This window comes from Choloepus didactylus, chromosome 2 (genome assembly GCF_015220235.1).
Source record: "Choloepus didactylus isolate mChoDid1 chromosome 2, mChoDid1.pri, whole genome shotgun sequence".
NCBI classification, from domain to species: domain Eukaryota; kingdom Metazoa; phylum Chordata; class Mammalia; order Pilosa; family Megalonychidae; genus Choloepus; species Choloepus didactylus.
In genome coordinates, this window is record NC_051308.1 from 90938720 (window position 1) to 90953492 (window position 14773).

Here is a 14773-nt window from a genome sequence, read left to right on the forward strand (position 1 = left end):
CCGGTTTTCAGGAAGGACCAATCTCTTGCAGAAATAGGGTGAATTGTGGCATTTGTCATTTATCATGGAGTAAGATTTATGAGGCTCCAGAGAGGATCCTTTAATCAAAGTCTCTGTATTTCCCCCAAGTTTTACTTTGTCATATTATCCAAACCACTACCCATTTAAGCTTACTTTTGTTAATAAGCTCTTTTTAAATTGTGAAGACCCTTGGGAGGGCTGTCAGTCATTCACAATTTAGTAAGATCTGTATTCAGACTATGTTCCTCTAAGCACTTAGGCTGAAATCAGCCACAGAGCAGTAGAATTTTAATGAGTAGAGGCATATAAAGGGAGAGAGTGCTGAAAGTTTAGGAGAGAAGGAATAAAAATTAGTGTGTATGTGTGTGTATGGGGGGTGGGTACTAAAATGGAGAGGAGAGTTTTGTAGGAGGGTTCCAGAGGCTTTCCAACCAGGTTTATTTACTTCATCAGTTTGTAGGGTTGATTCTGAAGGTCAGTATGGGAAATAAAACTGTTTGCAACAGAGCAATGAAAAGTGTTCATGTTAAATTCCTCAGAGAAAGTAATGGTATCCTATTTCATTTATACTCTCCAGAAGTAGACAAAGCAGGAAATTACCTAGATGTGGCACTTACCTAGTTTTACTACAAAGTTGATAAATCTCTGTATACAAAACTAGAAAAGAAAAGAAATCTGTAGTAAGTATTAACAATTTAAAGAATTTATTGTTCAAATTACAGAAACCCCAAACTAAAAAGTCTGCACAACTTAGTTTCCTGAAGGTCTGTTAGAGTGAAAAAACAGCTAAGTGAGGATGGTTGAGACCCATTTAGGATAAGGTAGGATCTTTTCATACATCCAGCCTTTATCTTTCTAGTTTATGTAGGTAAACTTATCAGCTAGTACAGTGGTTTTCAAATTGGGGTACACAGATCTCTGGGGTAGTTTTCAAGATACCCAAGAGGACTTTGCAAGGGGGCACTTGGCCAAGGCTAAGATTTATGGGAATCAATTTCTAGATCAACTTCCATAAGTACTGTTTTCTAAAGCTGATCAGCATAAGAGTTTGCATGTAATGGAGGTGCAGCCTATTTTGTATTTCTCCTTTCACAGTCCTTCTCCCACTTTTGAAAAAATAAAGACAAACCTCCCACATTGCTGCCCTGGAATATCAATAAAGGAGCAAATCAAAATGTGGCTATTGGCAGTGAGAGAGAGAGAAAAGAGTGATTCCTCTAATGAATGGATAACAAGTCCTCTTGAAAATCAAAGAGTTTTCTATTTGCTGTCAACGTTGCTACTCAGGTGGTTACCTGAAAATCATTAAATGATCAAGCATTCTGTGATTTGGGGCATATGATACAGAAAGCATAAGAAGAATTGAGTGATATTGCTATAAAATAACTTCTTCCATTCTTAACTTTTCATATTAATAAACAGGGTTTCTCAGCACTTATTTCACTGAAAACAAAAACACAGAAAGAGTATTAATGCTGAATCTCATCATAGCATTCAGTAATATTCATCCATGAAGTCATGAACTAATTGGTTAAAAAGTCCCATCGATTTCATTAAGAGTACATTTTCAATAACGTTTTACTTTTATGTTGAAAAAATTTTATAAAAATGTATAATATATTTATTACTTCCATGTATTGTATATACCAATAACAAAAATTCAGAATAAAATATTAATAGCCATAGCCTTACAAACATATCTGTATATACCGCCCCCCCCCCCCAAACCATAGCACATTACATCCATTATTTTGTAATTTGTTGCTTTTTTCCCCTTAATATATCAGGGAGATCTTTCCAGATCAGGGCATATAAAGCTACCTCATTCTTTTAAAGGGCTGTATAGAATTCTACTGTATAGCTTGAACATAATCTATCTAACCATGTCCCTTTGAATAGATATTGTTTCCATCTTTAGCTATTATAAACAATGCAGCAAGGAGTATCTTTGTACACGTGTCATTTCTCCATGTAAATAAAATAGATGGCATTTAAGTCCTTGAGAATGAATAAGATAAATTTTGCTCTAACTTTTTACTTTTCTGCTTCTTCATAGGCAGGCTTTATTGAAACTGTGCACCAAGTTCACCATTGATAGATGAATAAATGAGTAAATGACCCTCTCATACTTGTCTTTTGCAAGAAGCAGCAAAGGATGTGGTAAACTAAATTCTTTTCCAACGTTGCTTTGAATGGGATGGTTTATTTGAGCGGGACTAAAGGTGAAAATGATAGCAAGTGGAAAGTCAATAAGAGAAACCATTGAGTGAAGTGTCAATGTCACAGCTGTTCACAGTGTACTCTATGCTGACTTCCCTGTCATTCAGCTCAAAACAAACTGGAATTTTTCAGAAATATTTTGTTTTTAGGACACTAAGGAAAAAGAAAATAACCATGGGTATACAGATAAGGCAGAGTCTGCACAATTCAGAATTTTTACCCTGTTTTAAACTAAAGTCTAGCCAACGTTTAGTTTAATTGACATAGTTTCCTAAGTCCACACCCCATTCCTGCTCTTGCCTCCATCTGATCTGGGGCTGAACAAAGGTGAATAGTAGATAAGTTATTTAAATTTTAAGGAGGGAGTAGATTTAGGCTGGCTCAATTTTCAGGCCTGAAGAGTGATCAATAATTAATCACTCCTGGCTACTGTTCCTTCATTTTCTCTCTGGGTTGGTACTCCAGGTCACACCCAGGATGCTTTGCAGTATTGCTTGTAATCCTGGTGATTTCCCTAATGGCCTCTGCTATTCAAAAAGATCCCCATCTGAACTTTATTGGGACTGTCTTAATTTGCCAGGGCTGATATGACAAATACCACACATTGCTTGGCTTGAACACTAGGAATTTATTGGCTCACAGTTTTGGAGGCTTGAAGACTAAACTCAAGGTCTTGACAGGCCATGCTTTCTCCTGGAGTCTGTAGCATTCTGGTGCTGGCTTCCTGCAATCCTTGGGGTTCCTTGGCTTGCATCTCTGCGGGCTGTCACAAGGTGATCTGCCTCATTCTTTGGCTTCTTCTGACTTCTGGCTTCTACTTCTATGTCCGATTTCCTTTGCTTATAAGGACTTCAGCCATACTGAATTAAGGCCTGCCCTTATTCATTTTGGCTACACTTTAACAGATGACATCTTCAAAGGTTCTATTTACAAATCCTACAGGAACACTGATTAAGACTTGAACCTGTCTTTTGTGGGGTTTATGATTCAATCCCCAAGAGGGGACCAACCACCTGCACTGATATTGCTGACATTCCCTTCCAGTCCCATTTACTTTCTTGGGACATGCCTTTCAACTATTTTACCATCCTGAAAACCTTGTTTCTTGGTCCCCAAAAGCTTTCTCTTGTACATGCCCTACTTCTTTTTGCCTCATTCCATTCACCTAAAGTACATATACCACCCAGTCGTTGGAACTGGTTCTACCCTTCCATGACGCTCTTCTCACCCCAGACAGCTGTGTTATCCTCCATGTAACAAGTTATGGCAGGCCAAGTCGGCTGGGGTCTTCCCTGTGACATATCAGCTCCTGCTGCTTTTCTCTTCCTGCTTCAAAGCCAGTATCTCTTATTGGTCACCCATTAGGCTCTTGTTTCCTGCCTGGTGGGGGTTTTCAGTTCTCAGCACAATTCTAGGGAGAAGACTGAATTGCCCTGATTTTAGATTAAGCCTTCCCTGTTTTAGGAAACTGGCCTCACACCTTCCTCACATGCTCTGATGACTCATGTTTGCAGTCTTCATGGGGATGGAGTGTGGTCATTTTCCAAGAAATCTATTATTTTATAGCCACACAAATACTTTCAATGTGCAGCAATAAGATGATCCCTTCTCAGAAGAACAGAGGGGAGTCCTCCCTATATCACACCTGTCCAGATTACACATGTAAGGAATAAATACAATGGGGTCAGGTTTGGTTTGTGTGGTATATTTGAAGCTGTATGTTCACTAGAAAAACATGTTCTTAAATTTAATCCATTCCTGTGGGGTGAATCCATTGTAAGTAGGACAATTTGATGAGGTTACAGTTAAGAAGTTGTGGCCCACCTCAATCAGGATGGGTCTCAATTCTATTCCTGGAAACTTTTATAAGTGGTGTGAAATTCAGACACACAGAGAGAAAGCCACAGGAAGCAAGAGGCTGGATATCAACAGAACCCAGAAGAGAAGGGAGAGACCAGGATATACCACATGTGCCTTGCTGTGTGACAGAGGAACCAAGGGTCTCCAACAGCCAGCCCCAGAAGGCCAGAGTGCTCTGGGAGAAAGCAAGCCCTTGATGACACCTTGATTTGAACTTTCTTTTAGCCTTAAAACCATGAGCAAAAAAATTCCCATTGTTTAACCCAACCCATTGTATGGTATTTGCTTGAGCAGCCTAGGATACTAAAATAGTTTGAAATAAGAAAAAGAAACAGAAGACAATAAAGAAAAGTAGAGAGGCAGCTAGGCAATTTTAGTGAAGGCAGGTGGTATGGATGCTGATGAGAGAAAAGAAATAAGAATTCTCAAGCAGGGAAGAAAAACGCTACACTTTATGTGAGGGGAAGAAAAAGTTTACCTGATAGTTGAGGGCCAAAGAAAAGTCTTTTTGTTCAAAAGCCTCCAACATCTGGTTTGTCGTTTTTCCCAGGTAGTTATAGGTACTGGAAAGAAAACAACAAATACTTCAGGTTTAATAACTCAACTGGAAAGATCCAGGTCTTCAAACCCTTTTGCTGTTCAAAAGGAAAAAGATATACCCAGGCCTCCTAGGAGTCTATTTTTAGGCCCTAACCTATGACAGGGCCAGGATGTCTTCAGTTCTGAGCTTTTCAGAAGTTCAAAGCAGTGCCGCAGTGGCACAGAACATGAAAGGGGACAAAAAATAGGAAGAAAAATGGAAAATGAACAAAAAGAGAAAAAAAGTGAAAGATGATGGTGTACTAGGTAGGGCATGATGGAGGCCAACACTTGCCCCAGGGCACACCTAGAGGGTCAGTGCTAGCTAAGAATTGTGGATAATGTAGTACCTGAGGGAGTCCTAAAAGCCTTATGCTGTGAAATTGGGTGAATGGGACACCACAGTCAAAGGGGCAATTCCCAAGAAACTACCAAAATTCGCTGCCAATTCGCATATTACTTAGAGAATATTATTATCCATAATAATATTAATAATGATGATTATAACAAAATGAGGGACAATTTATTAAGTGCCTACTGTATTCCAGATCTGTGACATAAATCATGCCTAATCCTCTCTCAAAGTCCTTTAAGGAAGGTCTGGTTTCCATTTTACTGTGAAGAAACTATGGCTTCAAAGAAGGACTGCAGGAAGCAAAGGCTTCCTGACACTTCATGCTGCTTTCTATTAATTCAATAAAAATGAAGGTGGGAATAGTTATTTGATCTGATAAAATGTTTTTGGAGGGTTTAAAAAAAATCTCTAATTCTACCAATAAGGACAAATGTCTTACACAAATCACTGAATTCTTAGAGAAATCAGCAAGGTAGAAAGTTTTAGAAATTCATAATAAAGATGCTCCCCCAATTTCTTTAAAGGAGAAACAAAAGCACAGAGAGGTTGAGTGGCTGCACACATGGTAAGTCAGTACCAGAAAATATATTCATCTTGATGCACCAAGAACAGAATGTTTTTGGTCTTTATATATGCAGATAGACCCTGGAGTCAACAGTAAGGGAATGTAAAGTTATTGTCTGGTAAAAAAAAAAGGGAGAAAAAAATAAAATATAATAATTGAGAAAAGTCATTTGTAAAGAAAAAACATCTCTAAGGTACAATATGTACATGGATGTCTAAGGAGTTTCAAAATACTAAAATTTGAATCCCAGTTGTCTTAGGTGCATCGTCACTTCGAGGAGTGTGATTATAATGATGAAAAGCTGAAGTCTAACCAAATGTATTTTGCTTAATCTGAGAAAGAGTATGTTGGCAGAATTAAAATGGTAAGTATGGAGACAATAAAAAAAGGGAGTCAAAAAACTAAGAATTTCCAAGGCAAAAAAGATTCTATGGTTAGGAGATACAGACAGGTTTTCTCAATAGATTTATCGCTAGTGATGATGGATGTAGCAAGCCATCCTGGTTTGGGAACAAGCCATTAAGATTATTCAACTCAAGATCTCAGTATCAAAGCTGGGCTCACCAAGATACATTATGAATATTACTTTGCTTCCCCTGCACATTTCCTACAGGGAGGTAATGCACTTCCAGTCAATGCAAACAGTTCAACTAATCTGCTTGTGGTCATATTTCTAATGAATCAGGTTAACAGGTGCAGTGAACAGGCCACTCAATTTGCTTGCCATCTCTAAGCCTTCTACTGAGTAGGCGCCACATCACGTGATTCTGCTTTCCTCATTGCAGCTGATTGGACCGTGGGTGTACACTTGACTAACCAGTGCCATCTAGTGATATCCTGAGGTGCCATGTCAGGGCAGCCGTGATTAACCATGTGCACACAGAAGCAAAGAAAACCCATCTGGAGAAAGAAAAAGAGTAGGGAAATGAAAAGATGCACAGATAGATGTGTAGGCGAGTCTCCAGAAGACCACAGATGGAGAATGGTCTGCTTTGGCTGTTGAAAGAATTGTAGTTGCTGGTTCTCATCACTCTGAGGCCTGCCTATAGTTCCTCCTCTTGAGTTTTATATAATTTCCTAGTATTTTTTTTTTTTTTAATAACTTACTTTCTTTTATATAAGCTAGTTTGAAGTGTTTCTGTTACATGTAACCAAATAATTTCTGACAGAGACAGAGTGATCTCCAGGGCCAACAGGGCTAAGGGCCAGATCCCACTAGGTTACAACTTCTGTTCACGCTCTCAACTCGTGCTCATGCATCTCACCTCTAACAGAGGCTTCTAACTAACAAATTGCTTAACCCTACTTAATTCCCTTTCACTGAAGGAATGTGGAAAAGTAACATCTATTAGAAAGGGTGCACATGCAGGAAGTATAACTACTCAAGCGATGACTACTTTTATAGAGGGACTTCACATTGATAATCATTGGGAAAAATGAGTCACGCTTAACTGCCAACTGCTCCAGTGGCTCCCATCACTAGCGCACTCAATAGCTGCTAATCAGAAATAGACAAAGAATATTCACTTTTATGAAAAGAGAGAAAGGATAAAGATGCCACTAAATAAACAGCTACATAAATTGTTTTGGAGGGAAACTAACCTGCTAAAGTTTGCCAGGATGTGACTTACCTCATCCACCCCAAGAAGGAAAGCAAATTGTTGCTGGCGATTCTGATCAATACATTGCCCAAAGTCTAAGAGATCTGTGTCACTGAATTTCAGCCCTTGGAAGGTGGGGATCTCATCCTGAATTCCATCCAACAACTCCTCAGCACGAACTGCTCAAAGCAACAAATGCCTCATTAATCTGCACACCTCCAGAAAGTGTCAAATAGCACTGCACACAGCCCACACATCCCCACTGAGCCGCCAAGGGTTGTTCTTAGTTGTAACTGACTGTGGATTGGGCATCATCACTTGCCCCTGCCTAGTAGCTCCTCTGTACTCATCACTCTATAGTCCTAAGCTTTCCATTCCTTGAAGACAATAGATGGATAGTCATAAAGCCCATTTACTTTTTCTTTTAAGAATGTTAAAAATGAATGGGATTTAAAAAATAATCCCCTAAAAATTCCATCTAACTGTAGCACTCTTCTAGCTAGAGAAGTACAGCAAGAATTTTAAAAAGCTAGAAGAAATGTCACAAGACATCAGAGTGCCAGGCACTGAGAACACAATCGGGCCTAAGGGAGACACAGTCCCTGTCCTCGTGGGGCTCAGTCTCATGCCTTCACATGCATAGGGATGTATGCTATAGTGACCAGGGGTCAACTCTTCCTTCACACCTAACAACTCCGATTATAAGCTAGTGTGAATGACTGATATGGGCTGGGATATTAGAGTGACTTATTTTGGAGCAACTGGAGCTGCCTAGTCAAAGGTGTTATACTCTTGTTGCATGGCATGGGTTCGGGTGGAGTGGGGGTTTCCTAGCAAAATAGGGGATGAGGTGAGCAGTGGAGGGAAAGAAACCTCAAAAGAAGCAGTACTTACTCTTTACCCCTGTCAAGGAATGAATGTGATAGTAATAAAATGGCAATGTAGGGGCAGCAGCAGCTACCTCCTTTAGGAAGTTAATCAGGACATCTGAAAAAAAAAAGCAGGACAAATAATGGTGTGAACAATTGTAAAACAGTGGCTTCACCTGGTAAAAATGAATTATCAAATGAAATGTAACCAACTTTCTCAGAAGTCGAAAATTCTTGACTCTCCCACCATCCCTGATATTGCTACTGCAATTTCTTTGCCATTCACTTCATCCAAAGTCTTATTTTCCTTTCTGTAGAAAGGCCAAAATAAGATTGTCACTTTCCTACCACATTAAACTACTATTTAAAAACCAGTGTGAACCTTCCCACACATCAGAAGATCATCAGCTAGGAAGGGCTGAAGAGCCCAGAAGGGCACACGTGGTCAGTGAATAAAGGAGCTCTGCCTTATAATCAAAGTAATAAGGTTGTAACTGACAAGATTCTACAACAAAAAAGATAAGCAACATCTGCTTAAAGAGGAACGTTATGAGCAGTGGAACATGTCACAGTAATTCAAACAGACGTGGGGAGAAATCCAGATACTTTCCCCCAGTTTTCGGAGGAATAGGGATTTCCTACATGTCCTTCCATGTGAGCTTCATCTACATCACTGCAGATGAACAATAAATCCAGCAGAACTGCTTACACTTGGGATGTCATTGGGCAGCAAGAGAGAATTTTATGTACTTTATTTCTGTGATGAGGTATTATGTCTATGACAAATATTTTCTAAAATATTACTGTGTATAATTCATTATATTTCCTTTGTTCACCTTTTGGGAAAAGTAGTCATGTAAAATTTCTTAAAAACATGATTTAAAAAACCCTTTAAAAATGGTCATTTTAAATTCCCAAATTAACAATATTTAAATTACTTATGTAATTAATAATTATTTTTTCTCTATCAATAATTGATATTTCATGATGACTTTGACCTATTTAGTTGTAGATTTAATTAAGTATAATTAATAATAGTGATTAACTATCATTATAACTGCAAATAATATCATTTAATTTTTATCCATTTAAAGTTTGCATTTCTTTTTGCTAATCAAAAAGCATTCATCAAATGCACAGCTGTATGATGGTGCTGTGAACAGTTGATTGTACACCATGGATGATTGTATGGTATATGAATATATCTCAATAAAACTGAATTAAAAAAAAAGATGGGAATGTATAAAACAGTGAATTTTGTGGTGGACAATGTCCGTGATTAACTATACAATATTAGAAATCTCTCTCATGAACTAGAACAAATGTATGACACTATAACTAGGAGTTAATACTAGAGAGGCATATAGGAAAAAAATATATACCTATTGCAAACTATATACTACAGTTAGTAGTATTTTAACATTCTTTCATCAACAGTAACAAATGTACTATACCAAAACTATGAATCGTTAATGGAGGGGGGGATGGCTAGGGGTATGGGAGGATTTGAATTCCTTTTTTGTCTTTATTTCTTTTCTGGAGTAATGAAAATGCTCTAAAAATTGAAAAAAAATTTAATTGTGGTGATGGTTGCACAGCTGTATGATGATATCATGGGCAATTGATTGTACACTTTGGATCTTTGGATAGCTGTATGGTATGTGAACAATCTCAATAAAATATATATATACATATATAAAGGATTCATCAGTTTATTTGGAAATCACAAGTAATTTCCATAGAGAGCACAATGGAGAAGGAGAAAGCAATATCTTAATATTTTGGAAGACTGTATCTTTGTGAAATCTCTTCAATTTTTTCATTCACACATTGTCTTGAACAGGACATGTAGTGCCAAAGTGTCCATAACTTATATTTCTATTTTTGGAAAAAGGGTCCCCATGCTTTGTCATGTGACCCTGACACTTGCCAACTGACTGGTAGCAGGAATGGACACCTGATCCAAACAGTCACCTATAGGCCTGACCAAGAATTGATGGACGGACCTAGTCATATCACCTGCAAAAGAAATGAATCCCTTTAATGTGGTTTCTTCTTTTATGGGCCCAGGGAGGAGAAATATTCCAGAGAACCACTGTATTGTGTGCAATTCCATGCCTAAGCCTTAGACATTACTTCATGAATTAAATATAACCTTTTTGAATGGAAGCAAAAAGAAGGGGGACCATGTGAAGCACCGAGAGTTTAGACATTTCTACTTGTCTTTGTTCCATGGCTTGAGAAAGAATGGTGCAATGACAGCAATGCCATCAGCTCCTATTTCTGCTGCATGTTGAGCCTTTAAAAGAAGAAAGAAGCCTACTCTTGAGGACCTGAGTTGTCATATTCACCTACAGGTCAGATATTAGAGTTCAGCAACAGAAATTTAAATTTGCCAATTGATACAACATTGGAGGGTGGAAAAATTAGCCACACAATGATAAATGTCATTGCCAGAAAAATCCAGATTGTCAAGTAGAGACCCCTGATGGAGATGAGCTGTGCACATCATCTTATTCTTCTTCAGACATTGTCATCACAAAACACTTTGCTAAGGAGATGTGAATGCTCATTTTGATAATATAGAACTGTTAACAGAGAAAGTTACAAATGTAATTTCTCTTCTAATGTTCATCCCACTGGATGATACTTCATGTCCAATAGAATGAATCATATTTTAAATTTTTATTACAGTTTGGAAGGGAAATTAGCTGAGAAAGATGAGAAGAAACAGATTATACATAAAGAAGAAACACTGTACCATTCCTCTGTTATTTTCTCAAATTATCCCAGAAAAAATTAACTTTTCCTCTTGCTGGACCTCATAGCATGTTTGTATCTATCTCAAATCTAACCCCCTATTTATGTTGTAACATGATGAGTTGTATATATGGTGACTGTCCTCCCACTAGATTGGGGTTCCCTGAGGACAAGGGTCTGATCTTATTCTCCCTTGTGCTCAGGTTTATCATGCTGGGCACACAGCAGGCACTCAGTAAATGCTCACTGATGTTTTTTGGTACATGCCCAGTCTCTAAAAGGGAACAAGGGCTTCCCTCTAAGACTTTAGTAATAGCTATCTATATCTGACAGATGTGATTAATTTTCTGCAGCAGTAACTAGAGAGAGTTAATAGAGAAAGATTTGAATATATTGCAAAGACTAACCAATGCTTTCTGGGAATAATTTCATTAACACAGATTGTAATGTGATATAGTTGAATCATTTGTTTAGCACCCTATTTAGGAAAAGAGAAGAGTAACTTTCATAGGAAGCAAGTGAAAAAGGAAATACCCAGGAAACAGTTGATGGCAGTGCCCATTCAAGCACCATCCAATGGAGAATTGCAGCTAAACCAATATTATTGTCTTCTTGGCAAGATTATCCCCCTACCAGGGGATTATCCCTATGCCTAGATGATCTCTACACTATTTTTAGTGTTCAGCCCACTGGATGACACTGTCTTTCATGTCATGACAATATTTAAAATTTATATTACGCATTGGAAAAGAAAGCAAGTGAGAGAAAAAAAGGATTCCCTATACCATGCTACCTTAATTGAGAGACCTTTTTGTAAGAAGAAAAAATCAAATGTAAGAATAAATCAAATCTCCAAGTTCTGATTCCAGAATTATCAGCAATCATCTAGTAATATGTTTTCCCTTATAGCATTGCCTAAAAGCACTGAATTGCAATTTTTCAAGTATGAAATACACACCCCCATTTCTTAATCCAGAGAATAGGAAAAACAAACAAAACCCATCACGAAAATACTGGGTGATGGTAGCACAACATTGTGAACGTAATTAACAGCACTGAAATATACATCTGAATGTGGGTAAAAAGGGGAAATGTTAGGTTGTATATTTTGGTACCAGAATAAACAAACAAACATGGAATTGCACTACACACAAATATTGAACCCTAACTTAAACCATGGGCTAGTGAACAGTACAATTATAAAAACATTCTTTCATCAATTGTAACAAATGTTCCAGACCAATTCAAGGTGTTAATAATAGGGTGGTATATGGGAATCCTGTATTTATGCATGATTGTTCTGTAATCAACAACTTCTCTAATAAAAAAAAAAAAGAAAATATTGGACTAGATCAAATCATGATCTTTAGAGTTAGAATATCAAAATATCAAATTCTTGAAACACAGTTAATAGTAGGCAGGCCATGCACTGGACCTTCTGGTAAATGATGCTAAACATTTTGTGCTTTCTTTTCCTACCCAATTCAGCTGGCCTCAAACTCAACACATATCTACTTTTTCTGCCCAGCAACTTTAACTCCTTCCTCCATAGTCTTTTGCCCCACCTAACCTGCTAATGCAATCCAATTGTCTGCATTCTTGTTGCTATGTTCTTGGCTGCACAGTGTTGCCTAGAAAAAAACCTTTCTACAATTGTGTTGAATGGTGTTTTGTCAGTTGTATGACTTACAACTTTAGCAGGTGTTCAGAATAGCTCTCTTATTCTCCAGTGCAACCATTCTCATCTTTCACCCCTCTTCAAGCCTTCACCCATCTTATATCCCCTTTATGACCAGCAGATGGCCTTGCCTCCTACTTCCCAGAGAAAACTGAGGTTGGCTCAAGTTCTGTTTCTTACCTGCAAACTTAGTTACATCTACACCCATATTTACTCCCTTGGAGGAAGAGGTGTCGCCATCTCCTATCCAAAGCCCTACTACCAAACTCATAACCCTGGGCTATAGCCCCTTCCTTATGGTTCTGTGCCTGCCTCTAGATGAGCTCTCTGAGTCCCCATACCTTCTCTTCTCCAGCACAGCATCCAGCACACAGAGATATCTTTAAAAATTTTTTTTTTATTGTGGAACATAACATATTTACATTAGAAGTGATAACTTTCCAAGTGCAATTTAACAAGTAGTTAGAAAGCAAACTTCAAAGAATGTTATGGGTTACAGTTCCACAGTTGCAGTTATTTCCTTACTGTGAAATATATATCATAGCAATATTTTAAGCATAAAAATGGAGACCCCACAAGTGGGGTCTCTGGGAAGGACCTGTATACCTACCAGTTCTTATGATTCCTTCAAGCTCAGTGTTCCTACGTGAATCACCACCTGATCCAACCTGCAAGAGAGAAAATACTGCTGTATCACTTGAGGTTTAGTAGTAACACAGAAGGGATAGATGGCCACCAACATTGCACTATCTTAGTTTATTTTAGCAGTTAGCTAATATCTTACAATCTCTAAACTATCAAGTTCCACAATGGTTATTTAAAATTAATCTAATTAAAAGAGCTTATGGTGATCTCTTGAATATGGGCCTCCAATTTCAAAGTCTAGTCATGTTACTGAGAGATTGGTTGTGATGTGAAAGTGCCTAGGATGGTTCTGATTTCACAGTAGAGAGAGTCAATCTGAAAGAAGTACTTTAAAGGCAAAGTTAAAAGTGCACTTCATTTCTTCCTTACTGGGAGATGTTTCTGCAGCTGGCTTAGTTTAGAGCCACTGGGAAGGCAGTATGGTTATGCAGTATAGTAGTTTCATATTCCCAGCAGCAAAACTTCATGCTGAAAGCTATTGGACATGCAAAGAAATGAGATCAATCTCTCATAAAGTTAAAGGCAGAAGACCCCAGAGATTATTTAGTCTAAGTCCATTATTTTATAGGTAAGGAAACTGGGGCCCATAGAGATAAGTATTATAAACACACTTGCATAAAAATTTGTCTAGTCAAGAAAGTGATTAAATGAGAGGAAGGGGTAGCAACAGAGAAGAAGGATTTAACAAGGATTACAAATACTGAAACTATATTTAGATGCTTGAGTATTAGAATAGCTAGAAGGAAATAACTGAAATGGTGGAACTGTAACTTATTCTTTGAAATTTGCTCTATAGCTATTTATTGAATTGTGCTTTGAAAATTATCACCTTTCTGTATATATCCTATATTTCATGATAAGGAAAGAACTGAAACTGTGGAACTGTAACCCATAACATTTTTGAAATTACCTATATAACTGCTATTGAACTGTACTTTGAAAGTTAACACCTTTCTGTATACATGTTATATTTTATAATAATGGAAATAACTGAAATTGTGGAACGGTAACCATAACATTCTTTGAAATTTGGTCTCTAACTACTTGTTTAATAGTACTTTGAAAGTTATCACTGGTAAGTATATTTGTTAAAGTTCACAATTTAAAAATGCATAAAAATTTAGTCTAGGCTAATCTGAAAGATATAAAATTAAAAAACAATTCTAATTGAAAATAAATGATCTAGTTGAATAATCAATAATTTATATCAGACATTATATATTGCTTTTGTAAATAAGTGGCATTGTATATATTTATGTAATAGTGCTTGTACTTACTAGGTGTGTAGCAATATTTATTGATTTAAATGATCAAATGTATATATAAAAAAAAATAATGAAGATGACAATTGATGAATCAAGTATTAGGGAAAAAATCTGATTGGGAGGTGGTGCACCTGCTTCTGTTAAGAACATATACCCCAGAGTTAGAGTCTGGGCTTGAAGCCCAACTCTATTAACTAACTAGCTGTGACCCTCTCTGTAAGGCACTTAATCCCTATATCTCAGTCTCCTGCATAATTAAAACGATAATAGCACATGCCTCACAGGACTGTTGTAAGGATTATGTGCTGTCTATGCCTGTAAAACAGCCTAGTACATGGCCTACAGTAAATGCTTA

The 14773-nt window shown here is 37.4% G+C and overlaps 1 pseudogene; it reads right to left on the reverse strand.

Moving 5' to 3' along the window:
- Nucleotides 1–13250, reverse strand: part of LOC119512224 — a 32952-nt pseudogene extending 19702 nt beyond the window's left edge.
- Nucleotides 13251–14773: the final 1523 nt, after the last annotated feature.